The sequence below is a fragment of the Leptinotarsa decemlineata genome, unplaced genomic scaffold (genome assembly GCF_025532065.1).
Source record: "Leptinotarsa decemlineata unplaced genomic scaffold, Ldec_3_MD MMD2_P_RNA_scaffold_12, whole genome shotgun sequence".
Lineage (NCBI taxonomy): Eukaryota > Metazoa > Arthropoda > Insecta > Coleoptera > Chrysomelidae > Leptinotarsa > Leptinotarsa decemlineata.
This window is the reverse complement of record NW_027412526.1, coordinates 8,009,800-8,034,262: the sequence shown is the minus strand read 5'-3', so window position 1 is coordinate 8,034,262 and position 24,463 is coordinate 8,009,800. Positions and strand designations below refer to the sequence as shown.

The 24,463-nt window shown below is 33.2% G+C and overlaps 1 protein-coding gene and 1 long non-coding RNA gene across 3 annotated transcripts in view; both read right to left on the bottom strand.

Moving 5' to 3' along the window:
• The window catches only part of LOC111514652 (Krueppel-like factor 7), a 401,142-nt gene that overhangs the window by 261,749 nt on the left and 114,930 nt on the right, over positions 1-24,463 (bottom strand). The gene's annotated exons all lie outside the window — the stretch shown is intronic.
• LOC141481675 (uncharacterized) lies at positions 8,284-16,540 on the bottom strand. The gene is made up of 2 exons (XR_012465099.1): positions 15,422-16,540; positions 8,284-8,490 (listed from the first exon to the last, which is right to left on the bottom strand). It is a non-coding gene; the product is annotated as an uncharacterized lncRNA (long non-coding RNA).

Here is a 24,463-nt window from a genome sequence, read left to right as displayed (position 1 = left end):
AAACAAGTAAAAAGGAATTTTGGTTTTCAACAAATTATACAAGAATAAACAAGTGAAATATTTTACCCTAGCTTTAACGTTCAACTCTTTCATATTCATTATGTAAGGCGTAACATGTTCTCTATACGGTATGCAACAAACGAATCGCATGCATGTATTCTGTAAACGTTGCAATTTCATTTTATTATATTCTGGTAAGAAGTTGTAATACACCATGCAACAATAATCAGTATGAGGGTAAATTAGTGATTTGACCAATTTGAGTTTCGTGTCAGAGGAAAGTTGAAATTTAAATTTGTACAAGTTTTTTAGCTTGAAAAACGAAGTTTTACATGTACTTCTCACATGGTCATCGAAAGTCAAAGTGTTATCTACAATGACACCTAATTTTCTTGCAGAATCCACCCAATTTATTTCAGAGTTATCTAAGGCAAGCGTATGGTTTCTTTGTACATAAGTGATTTGTGCTTGAGATCCTAAGCATAGGGCGACTGTTTTAGTGGGATTAATTTTCAACCCATGATTATTTGAGTAGATTGAAGTATTTTGAAGATCCTCATTTATGAATGTAATGCCATTTTCTATATCGTCGGGTTTAAAAGATAAATATAACTGAAAGTCATCTGCATATAGATGAACATGACAATTAGTTATAAAAGAAGGATAATCGAAAATAAAAATCGAGAACATAAGAGGGCCAAGAATACTCCCCTGAGGAACACCCGAACAGGTTTCCCTAAAAGAGGAGCATAACATATTTTGATCAAGTTTCACTCTCTGAGCTCGACCAGTGAGGTAACTAGACATCCAATTCAGTGTTGAATTGTCAAAGCCGATATACTTGAGTTTGGTAAGTAATAAGTTGTGATTAACCAAATCGAAGGCTTTGCTTTGATCGAGTAAAACCAAGAGTGAGATATATGATTTATCCCTGGCTTTCCCAATGTCATCAATCACCTTCAAGAGAGCGGTTTGAGTTCCATGTTTCCGTCGAAACCCTGATTGTACATCAGGAAGAATTCTATGACTTTCCAAAAAATATTTTATTTGATTGGAGATAATTTTTTCAAATATTTTGGAAAAAGCAGGCAAAATATTTATTGGACGTAATTCATTGAGAGAGGAAGGCGAACTTTTTTTTGGAATGGGTATGACATTTGCCATTTTCCATATGTCGGGAAACACACCCTGATCAAGAGATTCGTTGAAGATATGTTTGATTTCATTGACACAAAAAGGAATAACAAGAGAAATCATCCTAATATTTATGTCATCTATTCCTAAGGCATTGGATTTGACATCTCTAACAGCATTAAGGATGTCTTCGCATGTTATTTCAGCAAAAGAGAACTTGAATTCGTGATTCAATTTATTACTGTTATAGAAAGCGAAAGTATCATTGTTTATTGAAGTGTTACCTGAGACATTCAGGAAATAATCGTTGATTTCTTCTGGATTTTGTAGCTTCTCAGGTAAATAAGTATTTTGCTGGACAGACTTTGTAGTAATACCCCAATTAGAAAATGTTTTCCATATCATTCTACTGTTATTTTTGTTTTTATTTAGAACGTACTGTATGTACGCTTTTTTCTCTCTTTTCAACGCATCATTGATGTAATTACGTAAATCGAATCGGAAATTTTGCACTATGCAAGGAAGGGTTACAAACTCAATTATTTAGAATCCTTGGAAATTCACAAGGTTAAACATTGCGGGTGCAACCTGTTAAATAATCAAATGGATTTAGTTTACTCACTGGTTTGCAAATTAGCATAGCATAGAAAATGTCCTTATAGGACGAAACTGCAGTAAGGTTACCTACAAATAAAAGTGGAAAAAAACAGAAAGTTCCATTTTTTTCCTTCATTATGATTTCCTACCACGTAGTAACGGCTACATCCATCAATGTATTTATAATGAGCATTAATCACTTTTCACTATCAAGAATTAGAGTAAAAGCAATGAGATTTGAAAATAACTAACTCTATACATGGATGTACAGATCATGCAAAAAAGTAACTTTCAGACACAAACTGAAAGAAAGTCCTCCTGAAACAGCTACTTTCATATAAACATTGAATTACACGAAAGAAAAAATTCTTTCAAAACAAATACTTCTATATGAACACTGAATTATACAGAAGATACTTTTCTCTACTCAGTTTGTATTTCAAACATTCGTTGTGGAATAAAAATCACATATCATTCACATGAGTTCTACTTCAAATGAATGGAAACAAACTGCACTTACATGGAACACTGTCATCCTCACTGGTATACATCGATGTTTCGCCTCAAGACACTTGCCCTAAGGCTCTTCAGTACCAAATTGGATAACATTATGGAAAATACACACACTTCATTCATGAATTACGATTTTTTAATGTCACGGAATAAGCTTGATCTACTTATGTCATCGATGACATCGTAATGATATTCATTCACCTATTTGATTCAATCCCAGCCAAGAGGAATCTTATTGGCTTTCTACTACTCCATCTTCAAAAGAAAGGAAGGAAGTAATCAATTTGAAAATGAGTAACTTTATACATGGATGTGTAGATCATGCAAAGAAGTAACTTTCAGACACAAACTGAAAGAAAGTCCTCCTGAAACAGCTACTTTCATAAAAACATTGAATTACACGAAAGAAAAAATTCTAACGTATTCCAAAAACACTTTATTGTGAGATTTTCACTAAATTGTTTTACAAAAACGCAACACGTGTTTCGCCATACAATGGCTTCATCTGGCGTGTCTTTCAACTAATTCTACACATTCAATACTAAATATATATATATAGTTTATGGAGTACCTGAAATCAAAGTACCTTTAAACGAAGTACCTGAATTTTAAGTAGCTGATATTTTACCTGAGTTTCTAACGAATTAAATTACCTGTTATACCTGTTATAGATCAGGAGTATATAAGCTGACTTGTGGCTCTTGTCCAAAACTGTATATTGGCCAAACAGGAAGAACATTTTTCCAACGAATTAAAGAACATAGGAGTAGTTTTGTAAATAGAAAGACCAATTCCACATTTGCAAACCATCTTTTAGCAGAAGGACATGAGTTCAATCATGAGTACGAGGTGTTACATTTAGAAGAGAAGAGTTTGAAACTTAATCTTCTAGAATGTTTAGAAATCAATAGATTCAGGAATTCGAGTAATTTAGTGAATGATCAATTAGAACTCAATAACTCTCCGTTACTGAATATATTTTTTCAAATATGAAAATGGAACATAAGTGCAGGTAATTTAATTCATTAGAAACTCAGGTAAAATATCAGCTACTTAAAATTCAGGTACTTCGTTTACAGGTACTTTGATTTCAGGTACTCCATAAACTATATATATTTAGTATTGAATGTGTAGAATTAGTTGAAAGACACGCCAGATGAAGCCATTGTATGGCGAAACACGTGTTGCGTTTTTGTAAAACAATTTAATGAAAATCTCACAATAAAGTGTTTTTGGAATACGTTAGTTATGGATTTTCATCAAGTATCGGCCGATTCCATCATATATTAGAAAAAATTCTTTCTTTGGAAGATTCCCTCATCCTTTTTTTGTATCAAGATGGAGTAGTAGAAAGCCAAAAGCCCTCTTTCCCAAAAATTAATCATTCCTAAAAATATAACCCCTTCAATTCAATGAGATTGTTCTGTCGCTTCCGTAAAAACTCAACAAAACATTAGCAAAAGTTAAACTTTCATGTGTTCTCTCATCTAAACTCAGTGGGGGTATCCCTCACCCCTCACCCCCTACTTTCTGTGTGCATCCCAATTTGTGATGAACAACTGAATAAAACAAAATCAAACAAGCGATCGCAGCTCCCCAATTACCTCCGAACGAAATCCCCATCTTTACGACGCGACGGCAGAAGGTAGAAAATGTTAAATGGCCGATGAATATCTCGAGTTTTTATTGCATTTTTCTTTATCAAGTAATAAAGCACCTCTAACGAGTAGCAAGGACGAGAAAATTATCTCCTCGCGGCATTCGAGAAACTCGTGACAGAATTTATGATGCAATCAAGTCTGAAAAATGAATGAGCGGAGCCTGACATCGCCAAGACCTATTTCTCTCGAACGAATGCGGTTTTAGCAAAAGTGTGTGTACTCTCCGTGAGGTTCTCGAGGGAAAACGGTGCGGAAAACTAGATGAATTCGGTGTTTTTAAAAGCAAGAAGGGTGGTTCACGTTCGGGGAAAGCTTTCATTCACCGGATGGAATTTTATTTTCGGGATGGTTCTTAGTAACATTAGAGGGGGGATTACTTATGTATGATTCACTTGAAGCAGTTTCCTTGTTTCAAAAACTACACCTCACGATCTGACTTTACTTTGTAAAAAAAATATATCACGACATGTTTCGATATCACAGTAGTTCAACGAAAGTCATTTTTTGTGGAGGAAAAATCAGTTTTTTATCGACCTTTTTTTGGGTATTTGTTACCTTCCACAATCTGAAAAATATAAAAATTATAATGGAGAAGGGCAAACTTTTCAGTTTACCCCGATAAGTTACTGCGTAAAAATCAAAGTATTTTTCACAAAGAAAAATCTTCTATTTACCAGTAACTTGTCGTATTTAAAAATTTTGCCTATCAAAAAAATTGTTAAGAAATAATACTTATCTTTTACGTTTCGGATGCCAAAATCTGCCTCCGTCTTCAGAAATGGATAAAAAATTCGATTATATTCGCAATTATTCCTTTTTTGATAGTTTATTTCTTTACTTCTTCGACAGATGTCAAAGAAGTTTTCAAATATAAAATTATGTCAATGTTGTTGGTTGACAACTGAAACATTCGATGTGATACAAGGTACTCTCCGATATCAATCTGTTGCCATTTCGCCACTATCCAAAGTTTTTTTCAAGATGGGTAGCCAAGTACGGTCTATTTCTAACGAGCTATTCGAGATACAATTCTCTCCAGACATGAGAATATACGCCGATTCTTTTAGCTTACGTCTCTTAGAATGAGGCTCATTGGTTATCATTCTTGTCCTTTTTCATTCCACCCAATGTTCACCGTCTGATTTTGAAATGTGTTCTGATCATTTTGATCCTGTCAATTGTCTATTTTTTTTGGAATCTCGATGTTCATTCTCACGCACTTTCAATGGTCTCGAGGTTTCACCAATGTAACTTTTACCACAAGAACAAAGTATATCGTGAATGCAGTTTTTTGTGTTTTCTTCAGTGTTATTGGGTTTTGTATGTGTGAGTATAGATCTCAGTGTATTTTTTGTTTTGAAAGTAGTTCTAACATCATACCTATTTCCAATTCGTCTTATTTTTTCAGATAGTCTTGGAATGTAAGGTATAACGTTAGTTGTGAAGGGTGTCGGTTGAAGTCGGTAATTGTTTAGTTGGATGTTGTTGAATTTGTGAAGCTGTTTGTAATGTAATAGATAAGTATTACTTCTTAACAATTTTTTTGATAGGCAAAATTGTTAAATACGACAAGTTACTGATAAATAGAAGATTTTTTTTGTGAAAAATACTTTGATTTTTACGCAGTAACTCATCGAGGTAAACTAAAAAGTTTGCCCTTCTACACTTGTATAAAGTTCTCCATTATAATTTTCATACACAGTAGTTGTTTCGTATGAACGAATATTAGAAATGTGAATGTTTGTGAGGATGGATAAATGTATGTATGTATTTATGTATATGTATGTACCTATGTAATAGTGTTATCTAGTATCACAACCTTATTGCTTTCGTCTGCTTTCAGATGGAAAACGTCTTCCTATCAGGGTACGAACCCTAGTTGAAGAAACATCAAATTCATCGTTCTCCTATCACGGAAATTTCAGATAAGCCGCATCCGCAAAAAGCATTTCTCGGTACAAAACCCGTTCCAGGACAGACGTTCAAATTGCTTTTATTTCAACTCTCCCGACAGATCCGAGAAAGCAAATCCCTTCCGGATCTCTTGCAGGCTGCATATCTAAGCCGGAATCTGAACAACGCGATTACTCAAATAGGCGAACGTTTCTCAAAAATAGCCGACGATCCTACCTTTGACCCTATAAATTACATTCCTGGCTTTTCTCTCCGTTTCATACACGGTTTTACCTTTCCTAGACTAGTCGAATTTAAATCGAGTATAATGAGCTCCTCGATGGTCGTTTCCTTAACGAACTCTTGGCGGTCTATCGGAAGGATAAGATAAATGCGAAACCTGAAGAATGTCGGGAAATGGGAAAACGCTTTATTGATAACGCCGGAAAAATTTTCTTTTATAGGATTCACATGATGTACAACAAAAGTCTGCAACAAAAAAGATGTCTGGATGTTTTCAACTGATTTATAAGTGTACAAGTGTTCTGAAAACTAAAAAATACTATAAATTGGTGGATGTAGCCGTTACTACGTGGTAGGAAATAATAATGAAGAAAAGAGAATTGAAACTTTCTATGTTTTTTACCACTTTTATTTGTAACTAACTTTACTGCAGTTTCGTCCTATAAGGACATAAATGTATACAGAGCTTCCGATGATCATAAACTATTCTTTGATGTATTGAAAACAGTAAGAGTAATAGGAATAGCTGAAAATTGGCTAATTTCATATCTTGAAGGAAGGAGACAAGACGAAAACACATCTGATATTTGGATCGTATCTCAAGGGGTGCCACGGGGATCAGGTCTTGGTCCACTTTTACTTATAGTGTTTCTAAACGACCTCACTTGCATAGAAACAATGTCTGATCTTCAACTATCATATGCAGGTGATACTAACATCTGTAAAAAAAACGCAAATAGCAGAAATTTATAGTGCGTGCAAACAATAAGGCCCAGCTATTTCATGATTACTGTTCAAATCATGATGCATCCCTGAATATCCAAAAAACCAATATCATGGCATTTTTGCCTATAGACGTCAATATGAACTCCAGTTTGAAGGAAATAATCGCTGTAACGTTCTATTTTGGCAGCCTAGTCTTGATTTTATGACTTTGAAGGATCCCAAGATAAATCAAGACCCCAGTAATTGGCAAGAAAAATAAAAAACCAAGACGTACAAAAGTTTTGTTTTAAAAAAACGAACGAAGAAGAAACCCTATCGAAAATATCGATATGAAGTTGTATCCACGATTATTAATAACAAAATACAATATCAGGAACAAATTGAGAATACAGTTGGAAAGCATTTTTTCTCGAAACAAAAAACAAAAACACCACAAGAAATACGATCCAATATAGTGTACAAATTGAACTGTGGAAGCTCTCACAAATGATATGTTGGTCAAACCGGACGTTATCTTAAAACACGAGTTTCAGAACACATGATAGTTTCTAAGAAACTGAATATGAAAAACTCTACAGCTTTTGTTGAACATGAAAAAAAATATGAACACATTTTTGATTTTGATTATCCAACTATTCTAGATGTTCAACCAAATTTATCCAAAAGACTTTTGAGCGAAATGATACATATCCTCAAATGCGATAGTGTTAACTCTAGAAGAGATGTCAATGACCTTAATACTACATATTTCAATTTGATACGTAAACTACCTAAATAATTTACCATTGTTTCATTCTTTTTCTTTCTGTCATTGATTAAAAAACAGACATTATCTATCAGAATCACAGATGAAGCCATTCGTTTGTTTCATGTCGTTTTGTGTTGGTGTTGGTCTCGGAAATATGATTGTTCTTTATTTTTTTAATATATCTAATATGTCTGATGATTTTTGAAACAGTAATATAATCCACACAGAGAAACTACTTTTTTGTGAGTAAATTAATTAAGAACTCATTTTTTCTTGTGAAATTGAAACGATAATAATCGTATAAGGTTTGTGGAAGGTATGATTATGAAAATTCATTATTACAGAGACCTAAAGAAGAATTCAGTTGAATTCGAAACGTCGGCAAAAAAAAATTGTTTTTTTAAAGAAAAAATTGATCCTTTTACCTTACTAATCTTTCTCCAGAAAAATGTAATAATAGACAATGTAACATATTTATTAAATTTGAGGATTGTAATGGCCTAACGGCCAGAATGTTTGCAAGTAATTTTAGCGAGTATACGTAAACAAAATCAGAACAGAACAATCGTATGTCAAAAGTAATATATAGTATGAAAATTGAATATCAAATTGATAACAGTCCAAACAAGATCCAGGTTTGTTTCGGGGATTTTTTTAGAACTTTTAAGGAAATCATGAAGCCCCAAAAAGTATTTTGAACATTTCCATTGTCAAACTGATGGAGACTGAAGTTTTACGGTCAACCAGAATACGTTATGAATACCTATATTTCATTAATTAATTTAATTAAATCAAGAGTGGATTCCATAGATTATGTGATTCAACAAAAATTCCGCCATTTCGAGTTTCTTTTCCTCCACTCTGTATACCACGCTACACGAGTCCTTACCAAATCAATCTACGAGAATGGTTTCCACAAACATCTGATCGCAATCATTTTGATGTGCTCAGGACTGGATATACCCCATGGCTTACCTGTAACAAAAAAAAAAACGATATAAATTTAATGTCTGTCATGGATTGAAGAATATTACTCAACTTAGGTGAGTACAATTCCTATAATACATAATTGTTACCTAAGGATAATTTAAAAAATTTCAATTGGATATAGGTTTGGCACTGAGGATGACATCAAAATTGTTTTTTGTGAAGAATACAAATTCAAGGTCGTCTCCACAACTTATTATCACCATCAGATATGATATAAATAATAATGAAAAAATATTAACATGTCATTGTGACCACTTATTCATTAGTTATATGTGACTTTCTTTTTTCTCCATTATAAAATATTTTCTTCTCCATGTAAGTATTTTATACTTGTATCAAATATTATGTTGTTCTTCTTTCTTTGTAGAATTTCAAATAATTAGCTGATGATGGACTTATATAGGTTTGAAACATGTACTGATCGATGGTTTTACCGTTCTAACATCTGAGGGTGATAATAAAATATGGAGACGACTTTTGAGTTTTGATTCTTCGCAAATCTACTGCACTCCACTTTGAGATATAATGGACTTCTACCACAGGTGAAAATTGTTTTTGTAACGGTAAGCTTTTGTTTAACTTGTTTTGTTGTTGATGTATGTATATGTATACAGTGTGTAAAAGCCAAACTGAATAAATTCATTATTTCGGTTATTGTACATGTTAAATTATAATTAGACATTCTTCAACTCAAAAATGCCACCCCTACTTTTAACCCCCTTGAAATGACAGGTACAACTCCCAATCCTTTAAATGGGAAGTATAGGTTTGTGATATATCGTTTGAAAGATCTCTTCATTCTCTATTCAAAAATGTTATTGCTTTCAAGTGTATTGCAACAATAAAGATAAAATAAATTAAAATCATGTGGTTACCGAAATTCGATAAAATATACTCAATAACTAAAATGTAATGCAAAACTCATCACAAAAAACATAACGTCATCTAATTGGATGACATTGTTATCTAATATGTCCATCATTTGCTCAAGCTTTAAACTAACGTTGCCACTGAAATTTACATTTTTTCAAAGGATACTATCCAACAAGAACATTGCTATGGTTTTTGCTTACCTTATTATCAATACCTCAACATGAAATAAGTTTTGAGATTATTGCAATAAGTTTTGAGTGTATTTCATCGAATTTCGATAACCACGTGATTTTAATTAATGTTATCTTAATGGATGCAATAAACTTAAAAGCGATAACATTTTTTAATAGAAAATGAAGAGACCACTTACTATGCGTGAAAAGTTTTTTTCCTTATACAAGGAATTAGGCAAATTTCGGATATGCGGTTGTTTACCTCGTTCACAGGCAGATGGAACGATGACAAACCTGTTGTTTATTGTCCGCTTCAACCTAGTTCGAGGAATGGCACTCTGAAGAAATTCTTTTTTTAAATTATCGGAAATCATCGACTTTATGTTGATGATAGACACTACCTTACACTGAGTGGCCAAACAGCCCGAAACCGCTCTGCAAGTGTGTTCCAGTAATTGAAAATCTATTGCGAGTTGTATCGCCAACAGTATATGCAGGAATAACTTCATTGAAGAATACTGCACTGACACCTGACAGATAGAATCCAGCGCCCTTCGTAGTATTAGCCAGGGGAGTAGTTGTTTTCTCGTGGGAGTCATCCCATTAACCTACAGTGGAGGGAGTTAAGACTGGCCTGAACGAATTGTTCCTTTAGATGATTTGATTCATAGCCAGTCTTCAAGTAATCCCACAATAAAACGTTTTTGATATCATATAAATTGTGTCATGTAATAAATTGATGGATTTAAATTAATTTGAAATTTATTGTTTTCTTTCAAGAGTCTGTTTTTAAGTTTTTCACAACTGAAATAGTTTCAATATATTTTCATTTCGTTTTTCATTAACCAAAAACTATTGATATTAGCAACTATGTCAATATAAATACAATACATGATGTTTCTTAATAACGTGTTAATATGTGAGTAGGTTATTTTTGGGTCCATTTTGACAAAAAAAAACTATTTGAACATATTTCCAAAAGGTCTTTCAAACTACAGGGTGATACATTCTTTAAGAAATAGTCGTTTCATTCATTTGTTCGTTTTCTCAAACGAATTTTCTGAGTATCAAAGGGTTTTCAAATAAACGTTGTTAAGAAATTGGGTGTTAGTGAAATTTAAACCGTACCTAATAAGTTCTTGAAAACTTCTATCGTAATCCCACTTTACAAAGGTGGTGATCTAGAGAATCCTTCGAACTATCGCCCAATTTCTCTTATTCCGTCGTTAGCAAAAATTATTGAACAACTGGTAAAAATACGTTTAACAGAGCATTTGAACTTCGGTAATATAATAAGCTCCAAACAATTTGGATTTCAGTCAAACAAAAATACTCATGATGCCATATTTTCATTTTTATATGAAGTGTATAGTAACATTAATAGACGGGAGATTACAGCAGCAGCCTTTTGCGATTTCTCTAAAGCAGTTGACTGTGTTAATCACGAAATTCTGCTCAGGAAACTTTATCCCTATGGTATGAGGATATTACTCATAAATGGTTTGCATATTATCTAACATATCTAACGGAGTACCATAAGGCTCAGTACTCGGACCTACCCTATTTCTACTCTATATCAATGACTTGATTACCATTGATATAGAGGATAAATTTACTTTATTCGCCGACGACAGTACAATATTATGGCGCAATACCAACACTAATGATGTATATAATGCCATTTGCTCTGATTTTTCCAAACTTTCAGATTGATGTAAGGCAAATTTATTAGCTTTCAATGTCTTAAAACCAAAGTTTTATCGTTTAATTGCATTCTTGATAACATTCCTCTAGCTTCGAATTCGAATGTGATTGAGAACACGTCATGCAACAAATTTCTTGGGTCAATAATTGATAATAAGTTGAAATTTGCGGACCACTTACTATCTCTTAACAAACATCTGGATGTTATGCTGTGAAAATAACTTCTAACGAACTAGGACTAACTGCAGCTAAAACGAGAGGCCCTATTATAGTTTTCAAGAATTTTATGACGATACCTTTTAATCTTTTAATCATATTTTATACACATTTGTTTTTATACATTATTTTTTTATTTTTGTATGTGTTTGTATGTATATGTGTATGTATATGTATATATATATATATATATATATATATATATATATATATATATATATATATATATATATATATATATATATATATATATATATATAAAGTGGATAATCTTATCGACTGGAGAAATGTACGGTAAAATAGATTAACAGGGCCTCTCAGTCAAAAAATCAAAAATCAAACTCTGCTTTACTTTGCCAAGCTTTCGCTTCTAATGGGAAACTTCTTCAGGGCCTACAATTTAATGAGTTGTGAATATTTTCGCCATTGAATAATATTACAAATCATACTTACAGTAAAAATGAGCGAAAAACAATAAATTGAACACATAAATTGACGAGAAAGTTATACATGTATAGGATTTTTTGTGGGTTCACTGGAAAAATCTTCACTGGTTTACTTTGTGGTAAATGTTTAAGAAGTACCGAAAACTCATGTGAATTTCTGGAACTTCACCTAGCTTTTCCTAATACGACTAATAACCAGTCCGTGCAAAGCTTATTGTTAAATCATCTGAAAATGGAATTTTTAACAAGTGATGATCGACTGTATTGTCAAACATGCGCCAAACTAACTGACCGTTATAAGGAAACAAGTATAGCTGAGGCTCCAGTCAATCTAATAATAACACTGATGATTTTCAAACAAGACTCACCTCTAACGGAAGCAAGAAACTCTTTGGAAGTATCGAAATAGATGAACATTTCAACCTAGCAGACCACTATTATAATATTCATGCAGTCATTGTTCACTGTGGTTCTGGCGTTGAATCTGGTCATTATTACGCCTTGGTCAAAGAAGAAACGGACTGGTTTAAGTTTGACGATAGTCGTGTCACGAAGTGTTCTGGCGGTGCATTGAATTTATTGGAGCCTCTGGAGACACCCTACATTTTGTTTTATAAGAGAGAGGACATTGTTGGATCAAGATCTTCAGATGATGTGGTGCTGCAGGTTTTTCCGGGTTTTTCTGCAGCTGAAAAAGCAAATGCGCCACTGGAATCAATGAAGTCGCCCCGGAGCCCCAATTAATTTTTATTGTTGTTTTTATTTTATTTTTATCGTTGTTTTATAATAAAAAATTTAACTCCTTCACATAAATGTCATTTTTAATGGGTATGATGATTTCATAAATTTTGTTTCTAAAGAAAGAGTTATTGATTGATACAATTTTCATTATTATTATGTTTTTGATGTAGTTCCAGTAAGTTACTGTATATACTGCTGAGATTATCAATGTCAGTTTTCTTATTCATACAATCAGAAGACTTATTGATTTCGACCATTTCATATCTGCAGATAGAGCAGATAGAGTAGGGCCTAGAGGATGACAGCACGACCATATATATATATATATATATATATATATATATATATATATATATATATATATATAATATATATATATATATATATATGTGTGTTATTTTGTTTATATTGCATTTATATTGTATATAACCAATATAACCAATGTTTTTCAGAAAATGTGACATTCAAAATTTTTATTTTTATGGTAGGATTCTAGATATTTTTTATTAATCTACTAGTTTATATTCTGATTTCATGCACTTGACTATGTTTTTTCACAAAATGTTCACCAAAGCTTCGTCAATAAGAGTTTTTCTTTGGACAATAAAGCATATTTATTATTATTATCATTAAGTACGAAGCAGATTTGTTTCGTAAACCTAAACAGTTTGAAAATTCTAATTTTGAAAACTTGTTGCTGTATTAATACAAGGAATGAGAAAATAAATGTTTCGAAATATTAATCTCTCCCAACTACCTACATAGTAGACTCTGGTAAACGTCTGTCGGAAAACAACTACTTCCCTGGCTAATACCACGCTGGATATTGAATTATATCCGAAAGATATTTATGCAAGGAAATTAAAGAAAATTGAAAATATTCGTCAGGACGGCTGTGTGTGTGTTTTCGTCTAACGTAATCAAAACACTTTTAGTTGGAGCCTGTTGTGAAAGAAAACTCGGTTTATTCAGTTTTTATTCAGAAAATGTCACGTTTCTTGTCATCTGAAGAATACGCACTACCAATGATGGCAGATAACATTAAACAAGAAACACAAAATCGAATACTAGGAATTAACTCGCTTGTCAAGAATGACGGTTATTTGCCTGATTACAAGTCTGGTTTCAAAGGAAATCGAGATTGCGGTGACTCAGTCTTGTGGTGAAAATAATCAGAATTCTCTGCCACAGACGCATTTTAACAAGGGAGTGTCGCCAATGTTTCTAAATCATTTAAATATTTATAAAATAATGATACTGTAGTTACCAATAGATGCAAGTCGCAAGAGAAAATAAAAAAATTAAAGACGATTCAAATGAATTGTATATAAAAATGAATACATGAATATAAATATACTTTAAAAAAACTAAGAAACATGCTCTTGAAGAACATCGAACTAAAAAGCTAGAAATATTTGAAAAAAATAAGCTTGAAACAATAACGAACGAAAAATACTTGTATTATTGTGAAAAAAGCGACGGGCGCTTGATATATAAAAAATATGGCTCAAAGCGCCCACGATTTTTTCACAATAATAGTAATATTTTTCATTCATCATTGTTTTAAGCTTATTTTTTTATTTTTAAATTTTCAGTTCGATGTTCTTTAAAAGCGTGTTTTTTAGTCTTTTTAAAACTATATCTATTTTTAATTTTTTAGTTTCCTATGCTATAAATGCGTGTTTTTTAGTCTTTTTAAACTATATTTATTTTATTTAAACTTGATGAAACGTGATGAAAAAATAATAATAAAAATATACTTTTTTCAAATGAATAATAACATGTAAAGTGAGTTCGAATTATATTAAGGAAGGTTACGTACAGCGCCATCTGCCCGCGAATAGACCAAGTAATAATGTCAAGAATTCTGGAGTTACAAACAAACAAACATACATACATACAGGTGAAGCTGATGAAAGCGTGTTAAAAAAAGCTGTTGTTGATTTTTTTCATCAAAAATATTTTTTATAATTTTAATGGTACTTTCTAGATTATCCTAATGAAAGAGCTCTTCATTATATGAATCTGACTTTTCATTAATCTCTTCAGGAATTCCACCTTCTACAATGAGTTTCTGCGGGAATTCAAAGCACTTTTCATGAAGAAAAACGTGCCGGTTATCAATAACTTATCGTAATTGATAATTTTGCATGTCAAAAACAAGACCTGAGAATTTTATAAATACCTAATCTTAATGTTTCGGAGGTAAAAAATCTGCGTCCGTTAAGAAATATAGTTCGTTTCATTTTCAAACTTACTCGATAAATTTCTCACAAGAGTTTTCAAATACGAATTGAAGGGTTTCTTTTTTTAAAGAGTGATTAATTTTTGGAAAACAAAGTTTTTGACTTTCTACTACTCCAGTAACTGTCAAATAATTTTGGATCATTTTGGTGACTTTCAACAGAATCATAATCGATTTCAAAATGTTCCATATAAATATTACTTGAGATATGAGATACGGAAAAGGAAGTTTGAAAATGACAAAAATTGAAAAAAAAACTACAAACACAGGCAAATCATTAACCTCCAAACGTTTCGGACTTTATTAAATCCATCATCAGGGCTCAATAATGAAATAATTTATGCCAATACATATTGCAAAATTTATAAAGTTTATACAATCTCATATTATGTAAGGTTTCATTTTGTTCGTAAAAAATAAAACTCACAAAATAAAACCTTACTTTCAAGACTCATATCATTAAATAGCCATTGTTTTCTGCCAATTTGTTTTCATCTAAAAGAGATCAAAAGACTTACCAATGCATCTTGATATGAATACAATTCACTTTTAAAAAATGGTTATATCGGTAACCAACTTTGAATATTTTGTGGGTTTCTTAAAACATCAATTTCGACAGTTTGTGTCGAAATGAAGATTTGACTTTTAGATTCAAATTCAAAATGTCAGATTTTCATACCACCTCAGTTCTCCAATTTCGATAATGATTCAAGATTTCGATTTTATTACTCCAGAAGGTCTCATGCCCATAGTTTTTTCATAAAACATTGAGAAACGATAAGTTTTTGTATGCGTCTCGGTCAACGAAAACTTTTCTGGGACCAACACTATTTTTAACTGTTGAATGTCCAATTGAAGCGGTTCATTGGACACCACGTTAATAAAATACATTCGCATACCACAACTTCATTTGAGCAATACGAAATTAAAAATTATTTCTATACGAAACATTCACAAAAACTAGTTTCACGAACCTTATTGCTTAATAAAACCGAGTTAAAAATAGCTTAATGTTTATACGCCGTCGTACATCAAAAGTATTAACACCTCCCATTAATTTGTCAACATGTTGTTTCAAGGTTTTTTTTTCATCACTGATCTGTACGTAAAAATGAAAGATATGACTGGACATCGTTAGAGAAAAAGATCATTAACATATCTGGTAGTATTTTCTATTTGACTATTTGACAGGACTATTTGTATTTTTTATATAATACTTCAAGTGATTAAATATACTAGCAGGATAAATACAATTTATAAGGTTAATATAGAGGGATATTGCCATTATTGAATACCCAATAATTTAGCTCATTTTAATTGAATCTGTCCGATTTTGGTTTTCAGTATACGTCATGATAATTTTATCATCCGAATTTATCATTTTTAGAATCAATAGATCATGATCCACACAGTCAAAGGCTCTCGAGAAATCTATGAATTTAATCCGCATCTTGGAATTTTGCAGTCGAGAGCAGTAACAAGATGCTCACTGAAATCTTATAAAAATATTTCAGTGTTTCGATATAATTGGTATCAAGCTGCTTTGATGAAACCAGATGATTTTCTGAAAGAAACAATAGTAATTGATTTTTTATATTGAGCTCAAAAAGTTTTGATATGCTGGAGAGTACTTATTCCTCTATAAGTGAATTTGTGATAATTGAATTAATACACGAATACTTTATTATGAAGTGAAACTGACAGACGAAACTTTCAAGATGGCGACTGGGCGCCATCTGGGAAAAAAATTTTATGGAAAGGAGGGTCTTGTGACACATCATTTTGAAGCTTCTGACGAATACTTCACAACCCTAGAATATAATGGCAATATCTTCAACTACTACAAAATGGCGGAACTTTCAATAATTGTCTGAATACATTGACATTTAACTACATAATATGAGGTAATAAGCTTGAGGTCACTTCAGAAGATTCTCGAAATGGTTGCCTTGAACTTCTTGACGTATGAACAGCCTATCCGATATTTCACGCCGAACATTTTCGAACACAGTAACGTCAATATCTCTACAAATATTTTATTATTCTCTGCCGTATATCCAATTATGAAGCAGGTTCAGTTTCGAACACCTTTTGCTTCAAAGAGCCCCATAAAAAAGTCCAAAGGTGTCAAATCTGGCGAGTGGGCTGGTCATTCTGTAGGACTTCGACAGCCAATCCAACGACCATGAAAAGTGAACATTGCAGTTTGAAAAAATGTAGATACGTCACTACAACAAATATTGTGGAGATAGGTAGGATGCCTTGCAATGGTTTCCGTCATGATTTCGCAGAATTCTGTTCCTCGATCAGGTTCATCTTCAGTTAATTGGTGTACCATTTTAATTTTGTATGGATGATACCTATTCCTCTTCAAAAGTCTCCACACAGTAATAGAAGACACCTCACAAACATTCGTGACGGAATAAGTAAACTGTTCAGGATTTACTACCATCCCACCAATTATTTGCACTTGCTGTTCTTCCGGAATGGACGGATGACCTGGGGGTTTCTTGTTATGTACACTACCGGTAGTTGTGAATTTGGATACAAGTTCCCTCAAATATTTTCTACAGATAGGACGATTCGGAAACCGTTCATTGAAAATCCTTTCGGTCTCGTGAAAGTTACGCGTCGCATCGTAAATAAAAATCGCATCAATTTTTTCTTCCAATGGACGAGAATTGACCATTTTAGAGATTGTTGACGTGGTACATTTCTACTAGTCAAACCAAAAACTAAATGAGGATATTCTAACTGAACAATGATGTTCATTGTCGTACTGAAATTTTTTGTCGTTTTTATAAACAGAAAATAACTCAACAAACCTTATCGGGTTTTTGGAATTGCCATATGGCAGATAAAACGGAATATTTCTAGAAATATCGATATTGATGTGTTTGTTTTCAGGAAATTATTAAATGTTCCGCCATTTTGTAGTAGGTGAAGATATTGACTTCATATTCTAGGGTTGTGAAGTATTCGTCAGGAGCTTCAAAATGATGTGTCACAAGACCCCCCTTTCCATTTAATTTTTTCTCCCATGTGGCGCTCAGTCGCCATCTGGGTTTCATCTGTCAATTCCACTTCAAAATAAAGTATTCATTTATTAATTTCATTATCCTAAATTTTAATTTCTTGAGTTGACCCGTTCAAAAAATAAAAGGGGGTGGGACATTAAACAATGGCACTGTATATTTGGGTCCCTTTTTTTGAAGATTTGAGTAACTAATGCTACTTTCATTTTTCTGGGAACACCCCATGTTCTACAGATACATTTATCGAATAGATGAGTGGAAAGCACAATTCCTGGGCACATTTTTCAAGATGGTTATTTGAAATACCATCCATGCCATCTATCGAAATATTCATATTCTGTTATGGGATAAAAAAACACAGAGGATGTAGTAATCTCAAAATTATTTTTCATAAAATTAAGGTCAGTTTCACCATCCGGTGTGATTCTAGTGACATGATGATTTAAATATTTTTTCACGTCATTTTTAGATAGTTCATCATCACTTTCACAGATCACATTTTCTATGCATTTATTACTTGATTTTTGTATTCTATTATTAATTTTTCACCATAAAGTTTTTGATGTATCAGTAGAGTCATTTATATCAGCTTTATCGAATATTTTATTATCGATCTTCAATTGTTCCCTATAAATATTTATTAACACTGCTTGCTAAGATCTTTATAGTCCTTATTTATTTTATATACCACACTCAGAGTACAGAGATACTGAAATAATCTTTATAGCTTAACAACTTACTTTCATGTATGTACTTGTAATATGCTTGAGAAGTTTGTCTGATCTAAAGTGCTGTTTTGAAAAAAAAAATGCCTTTTCTTCAAAATAACTCAAAAACTATTGGCTGTAGCAATGATGAATACACATTGTAACTATAATTTGCGTATTATTATTATTATTAGTTTTTAAGTCATTTTGAATGAAGGGCAATTTTTTACAAAGTTATGAAAATGTTAAAAAAAATCTGTTTAAAATTTGTTTTTCCGTTAATCAGCTGTGCCCCCATACGAAAGACAACTCTCAGGAGTTGAGAAACTTGTGCGAGCTAAGGACTAACGAGGTCTTACCTTTTAACGTGTGATTCCTAACACGGATATCATTCACAGGATTTCTACACAATATACTGAATGAAAGGTAAAAATTTCACTTACATGGAACACTGTCATCCTCACTGGTAGACATCGATGTTTCGCCATGAAACACTTGCCTTAGGGCTCTCCAGTACCCATCTGGATAATATTAAAAGAAAAAACCACACAATTAATTCATAAATTACGATGGAGTAGTAGAAGGCCAAAAACTTTCTTTCCCGAAAAACATACTAGAGATTATTGTGATAAATGAAAAAAAAAGATTTTTTCAAGCACTTCATAAAAGGATGAGAAAAAGGATGAGTTTCCCTAGAAAATGTATCGTTTTTGACTACTTTACAAAGAAATTTTCAATTTTGGTGTTTGACGAATAGGAACCATCCTCCAATAAGCTAAGCAGACAACCTCATAGGTCAGAAAAAAAATCATTCAACAAAAATTTTTCAGAATTCTACCTATTACAATTCTATAATAGTAGGCCCTAAATTCTCAGAAATATAACTGTATCGAAATGAAAATATTGTTGTGGTTATGATTTATAATCATTTTTCCTCATCTGTTATAACTAATAACAGATTAAAACATAAACGTCAGTCATTCCTTGGAATTCAGTGCTACCACTCGTATTTTGGAATTATAATATAGTTAACCTACCCATTCACAGACACATTTCAATTGAAACATTTTCACCCCCTCGAAAAGGAGTGAGATCCACCCTCAGGGTATAAACAACCCCGGTACAGTACAGTACCCAGTCTAGAACATCAAGGCAAATGGTTCAATAACCTTGAAAATAGTAGAACCAAAAGTCGGGCTCCAAAATCTCCAACAAAAATATTCTCATTCATCTTACCGTCGTTTAACTCAAAATAATGTCGATACAAAGCTTCATAAACTGTCATGGCCAAGAATACGTTATAACACGCAATTATCTCTGGGTTACACCAATTAATTAGTATGAGTTATTCATAACCGAGAGAGAACGCCGTATATATTCATTTCTCTCTCGCATTCGTGTCTCAGTCGAAATTTATTTTCGATAGGAGCGTATTTACGATGTCGAAAATCTAGCTAGACTAACAAGAGACGAAAATTAGGATGCGACTTAATCGGGAACGAAATATACAGGGGTGATATAAGATGAACTTGACCCAGAATGTTTTTGCTGAGTTAACATCAATTATTTTTTGTTCAAAGATTGATAATGAAACAGAGAAGCAACAACGAATTAGTATATCATCTACAATAAACATTTATAGAATAAGGCTAGCCGCACACTGACAATTTTTTTATCACAGACATATAACACATGATTTCTCATGCCAAAGCTCAAACAGGTCATCGTTTAGTTCCATTCATTCGGTTACATTCAATTCATCACCATTACCAAAAATAGTTCATCCATACAAATTATGCAATAAAAACAATAATCAAAAATACCAAATTACGCTATATACACTATATACATTTTTACACATATATACATATATTTTTGCTTTATTTTGCTGAGCTAACATCAATTAGTTTTTGTTCAAAGATTCATATCAAAAGAGAGAGGAAACAACAACTAACTAGTATATCATCAAAAATGAAAATTTATAGAATAAGGCTAGCCGCACACTGGCAACTTTTTATTTACAAAAATAGAACACATTATATCTTATGCCAATCCGCAAACAAGTCATCATTTGGTTCAATTCAATTCATAAAATTTTTTGTCATGAAAATATGTTGGGTGCGTCAATACATAAGAAAAAATAGTTTATCCATACAAATTATGCAATGAAAACAATGATCACAAATGTAAAATTACATTATATACACTATATACATATTTACACGTAAGTACACATACACACATTTTCTGCTTTATTTTGCTGAGCTATCATCAATTATTTTTTGATCAGAAATTGATAATAAGAGAGAGAGGAAACAACATAAACAATAAACATTCATAGAATAAGGCTAGCCGCATACTGGCAACTTTTTGATCACCGATTGGGAAATGTTGTATAGAGGTATTACGGGACATTAACCTGGTAATGTAGTGGTGCTCAATCCTGGTGAAATCATATCGTATTCACTGGAACTTGCGGGTTTCCTAGATCAGGATATAAATTTGCTAAACTTGGTATGATACCATTTTGAAGTGGTGCCAAATAATTATCGCCATTCAAGTTGCCCCAATAAAAAATGGACCTGTGATATGGTTTCCTACAATCCCTGCCCAAACATCAACCTTTTCAGGGTTTTGCATGTGTTCTTCTCTCATCCAGTGAGGATTTTCCAATGACCAGTAGCGGAAATTTTGCCGATAAGCATGACCGTTAAGAGATAGAGTACATTCATCAGAAAACATAACGTCTTCTAATTGGATGATATTGTTATCCAACATGTCCATCATTTGCTCACAAAAAAAGTTCTTCTATCAAAATCGTCTTCCATGAGCTCCTGAGTAGGTATCATATTATAGGGATGCACTTTATTTTCTTTCAATATGTTTACTATAGATGTGTGGCTAACATTGAATGTAGTGGATACCCGTCTACTCGATGTATGCGGATTTTCCTCAAACTCAAGTATCACATCTAATTTGAGTTCATTATTCATTATATTTATGATGTACTGTTTGAAACCTTTGGTGTAGTAATGGAGGTTTTTGCCAACACCAAATCGTTATTTTTATCACCTCGACACGTGTTTCGATCACCAAGTGATCATCTTCAAGAGTAAGCTTTCACGTATAGTCAGTGGGCATACTTGAAGACTGGCTATAAATCAAATCATCTAAAAGAACAATTCGTTCAGGCCAGTCTCAACACCCTACACAGTAGGTTAATGGACTGACACCTATCAGAAAACAACTACTCCCCTGGCTAATACCACGAAGGGCGTTGGATTATATCCGACAGGTGTCAGTGCAGGATTCTTCACTGAAGTTATTCCTGCATATGCTGTTGGCGATACAACTGCCGCAATAGATTTTCAATTATTGGAACACACTTGCAGACCGGTTTCCGGCTGTTTGGCCACTCGTCAGTGCAAGGTAGTGTATATCATCAACATAAAGTCGATGATTTCCGATAATTGAAAATCGAATTCCGTCAGAGTATCATTCCTCGAACTAAGCTGAAGACTAAAATAAACAACAGGTTTGTCGTCGCTCCATCTGCCTGTGAACGAGGTAACCAACTGCATATCCAAATTTGCCCAATTCCTCGTAAAAGGAAAGAAATCTTTCACGTATAGTCAGTGGGCATACTTGAAGACTGGCTATAAATCAAATCATCTAAAAGAACAATTCGTTCAGGCCAGTCTCAACACCCTACACAGTAGGTTAATGGACTGACACCTATCAGAAAACAACTACTCCCCTGGCTAATACCACGAAGGGCGTTGGATTATATCCGACAGGTGTCAGTGCAGGATTCTTCACTGAAGTTATTCCTGCATATGCTGTTGGCGATACAACTGCCGCAATAGATTTTCAATTATTGGAACACACTTGCAGACCGGTTTCGGGCTGTTTGGCCACTCGTCAGTGCAAGGTTGTAGTCTTCAGCTTAGTTCGAGGAATGATACTCTGACGGAATTCGATTTTCAATTATCGGAAATCATCGACTTTATGTTGATGATATACACTACCTTGCACTGACGAGTGGCCAAACAGCCCGAAACCGGTCTGCAAGTGTGTTCCAATAATTGAAAATCTATTGCGGCAGTTGTATCGCCAACAGCATATGCAGGAATAACTTCAGTGAAGAATCCTGCACTGACACCTGTCGGATATAATCCAACGCCCTTCGTGGTATTAGCCAGGGGAGTAGTTGTTTTCTGATAGGTGTCAGTCCATTAACCTACCGTGTAGGGTGTTGAGACTGGCCTGAACGAATTGTTCTTTTAGATGATTCAAGAGTTAGATTAATCTTCCTTTCAAACGATGTATCACAAGCCCATTTTAAAAATTGGGGGTTGTACCTGTCATTCGACGGGGGTTGAAGGTAGGGGGTAGCATTTTCACGTTGAAGAATGTCAAATTATAATTTAAATTTGACGTCTTTTGGGATTTTGTTAAAATATGTACCGTAACCGAAATGTTGAATTTATTCTATTTGTCTTTCACACACTGTATATACATACAACTAAATATGAAAATGCATCAACTGCATATACAGGATTATTGGTAAAGAGAGTTTTCACACTGTAGGACATAAATTTCCAGAAATAATTTGTCCAAAAGAATATGATTCACAAATAGTCATTCGATGACTTCATCAGTCAATAGTCAATATCAAACGGCTCATAACAACTGCGAAAGCTTTGCAACGGCCTCGTATATGAAAACTATTTATACTCACAATACCCGCGAATATAGCGTGGGCTCATTGAAACCATCGCGAAGCGAGGAAGCGACAGCCGGAGACTCCGACTCCAGCGTTTAAATGTCGCATGAATAGAATAAGAAATTAGAATCTTCCGGTACTCATAAATGCTGTTCGCTCGCTTATTTGTCATCGAAACGAATTTCAATGCTCCTTCTCCTCGAGTTGAGTCCTGCGATAGAAAACGACTTTCAGCAACAACAAAAAAACACTTGATTACGATTTTTTTTTCTGCTGACAAAAAAAGTGTTTCCGACAAAATAACTCTGAAGCAAGGAACTGGAACTCTAGCATATTATCTATGTGTATTTCATCAACATGACTGTACAGTATAATTTATCTTTATGAGGGATGGGGTGGAGATCTACTTTATTCCGAAAACCATATATCCGTACTAATATTATAAATGCGAATGTAAGTTTGTTTGTTACGGTTTCACGCGAAAACTACTCAACGGATCATCATGAAATTTTGTACACATGTCCTTGGAGGTATTGAAAGTAACATAGGATACTTTTTATTAAAAAAACAATTATTTTCTTCTGTCACCGGCGAGCGAAGCCGCGGGTAAAAGCTAGTTTGATATTATAAGACAAATTTTCTGCCAAAGACTATTAACTTCTATAAATAAAAACGAAATTTTTCTCCAATCCATGATCACATATGCAGTGCATTTCTTCAATGTCCCCCTCTTTTATTTTTTGAACGGGTCAACTCAAAAAATTGAAATTTGGGATAGTGAAATTAATGCATGAATACTTTATTTTGAAGTAAAATTGAAAGATAAAACTTTCAAGATAGCGACTGGGCGCCATCGAGAAGACGTGAATGACGACGCTGGCCCTGGACGCCCCAGCATGTATTTCATACATATGAAAAAAAATAAAGTAAAAATATAAACAGAGTCTTCCGGGTTGAATTTAAACTTTTCAAAATGAGATATTTCACGATGACCGATAGAAAAAATAATAATGAGTCGATGCAGCCTGCATTTCTTTGCCTTTCATTTGGTGTGCTGCACGTTGAGATCTGGCTATTATTAACGAAGATGTG